The sequence below is a fragment of the Engraulis encrasicolus genome, chromosome 17 (assembly GCF_034702125.1).
Source record: "Engraulis encrasicolus isolate BLACKSEA-1 chromosome 17, IST_EnEncr_1.0, whole genome shotgun sequence".
Lineage (NCBI taxonomy): Eukaryota > Metazoa > Chordata > Actinopteri > Clupeiformes > Engraulidae > Engraulis > Engraulis encrasicolus.
Genome location: NC_085873.1, coordinates 35,977,150 through 35,979,649, shown reverse-complemented (window position 1 = coordinate 35,979,649; position 2,500 = coordinate 35,977,150). Strand labels below are relative to the sequence as shown.

The 2,500-nt window shown below is 44.4% G+C and overlaps 1 protein-coding gene across 1 annotated transcript in view; it reads right to left on the bottom strand.

Moving 5' to 3' along the window:
* LOC134466818 (LIM and SH3 domain protein 1-like) overlaps positions 1 to 2,500 on the bottom strand; it is a 59,440-nt gene that overhangs the window by 7,031 nt on the left and 49,909 nt on the right. The gene's annotated exons all lie outside the window — the stretch shown is intronic.

Below are 2,500 nucleotides of genomic sequence, written 5' to 3'. Positions count from 1 at the left end.
GAAAACAAAAGTTTGTGCATGCGCGTGTCTGTGAGTGACTGTGTGTGTGTGTGTGTGTGTGTGTGTGTGTGTGTGTGTGTGTGTGTGTGTGTGTGTGTGTGTGTGTGTGTGTGTATGTGTGTGTGTGTGTGAGAAAGAGTGAGTGAGAGGGAGATCAAAACAGAATAATAGCTCAAAAGATGAATAAAGAAATAAAAGCATGCCAAAAACATGAGCTCAAAACTTGTTCCAGAATAGAAACTACCATAGCCGAGCGAACATGGGGATTCTGCGATACAAGGGAGAGGGAGAGCCTGGGAAACGTCTTAAATCACCAGTTTGGCCTGGGGGTATGGGAAGGGGAGGGGTTGGCGAACAACAGCGTAACGTTACCCAATAGGCATGCACTCCAATCCTTCACTGTCTGACTGGTGCTGTTAGCATTTAAGAAACACTGGAGCTATCACTTAACATTTTCAGGGGTGATAGTGAAAAAAAAAATCCCCTTTTTCCCCTGCTCTAACGACGACGACAAGATACTGCATAGTGACGTAACGTAGGCCTATTTTGACACATTATGCAAACATTTAATAGCCTGTGTATGACCATTATTCAAGCCTGATAGTAGCAGAAAACCCTGAACCTGTAAAACTTTCTGAGATAAGAATAACCAAATGGCTAATTATTATCAATGTTTTTATTTTTTGCTAACTCTGTCGAGCCTGAAATCAGGCATGGAGCCTGAATACTATCAGCACTGCATTTTTTGAGCGTATCTACAGTATATGGAATGTTAACACCTTAGTGCAGAGCCTATGTTATAACCTTACTGTCACCAAAATGGTAATGGCTATGTCTTAATCTGTTACATAAGGCTCTTGGTAATGTCATAGCAATGTTGTTATGATGTAGTTGAGTATTTTCAGCAAATAGTGAATAGGCCCGCCGTGACCCCATCTGCACTAAGTGACTACGTCATCATCAAGGTCATAATACTGTAAGTGAAAGTGAAAGCCCATTGGGAAACTCCAACTCCCATTGTCATTGTGACTCAGCACTCCACAGCACACAAGTGAACACTGCACACAACGAAATTGCATTCATGCCTCACCCGTGCAAGGGGACAGCCCTCAATGGCGCCCCAAGGGAGCAGTGCGGCAGGATGGTACCATGCTCAGGGTATCTCAGTCATGGAGGAGAATGTGGGAGAGCACTTGTTGATTACTCCCCCCACCACCAATCTGGTGGGTCGGGAGTTGAACCGGCAACCTTTGGGCTACAAGTCTGACGCCTCAACCGCTTACCCATGACTGCCCCCCTTACAGCACAACCCCTGTACATAAAGCACTTAAACTTAACATCAATGTATGTACTAGGGCTGTAACGATATTGTATCGAACCGAGAGATTGTGATACACAGAGTCACGATACTGTATCGTGATACAAGGAGGCAGTATCGTGATACGCCCTTTCAAAGTTTTGATACCCATTAGTCCAGAAAACAACCTTATGATTTGATGAACTTCAATTGAGATACATTTCAGAAATCGTGGGGTGTATCGAACCGTATGTCAAAAATCGCGATACGAACCGAATCCTGAGTTAAGTGTATCGTTACAGCCCTAGTATGTGCAGTACTCACACTACCATGACTACCATTATTAACCCTATTAGACCAGTCGTTTTCAAAGTGGGGGCTGGGGACCCCTGGGGGGCCGCGAGGAGGTGCTAGGGGGGCCGCGGCAGGATGGCAGGAAAAATACAGCAAAACAAAAAATAAATAATTGAATAAACTGAATAACATGCAACAAAATAAAACAAAAATAAGCTAAACAATATTCCTATTCCTATTGATATTATTTTATATCCTAGTGGGACACTGCCTCAGGCCCTCCACTATGGTTGTGAAAGGGGGTCCACAGAAAAGACAGTGTGGCACGACCCATGTAACGGGGGTCTTGGCTGGAATGCACCGGTATATGGGGGGCCTTGTCATGGTAAAGTATGGGAACCCCTGTATTAGACACAGGTACATTCTACCAGCAGTAAACAATTTGTGCTGCGAAATAAGGCTCAGCTGGGCTGGGATATTAAGTGAGCTTTGTATTCAACCTGCTCCCGAACCAAAATGCAGAAGAACCAATCAGGATCACAGAATTTTTAGAGATGTGATGTCATCAAAATGTAAACGCAGTGGAGAAGGGGAAAACTAAGTGAAACGCCACATTTTTGTCAGCAGCAATGGCCAGTCACATGGACTCACCCGTTAACATTGATTTTGTCATTTCAACTGTATTTTCGAATCTGTGAATGCTCATTAAAAATGTCCGACAAGTGTTTCCCCGAGCACGTGCAAAGCCTATGGCTTAGCTCCAGATCCATGTTGGTAGAGCAAGGTGGAACCCATCCATCTGTCGAGCGTCAGGTTGCCCTGGTGTTGCTTTAAACTTAAAACTCACATTGCTGATCTGGGGTAGCCTGATTATCATCGACCGTCAAATCTCTTCGAGACTTGGTCTGA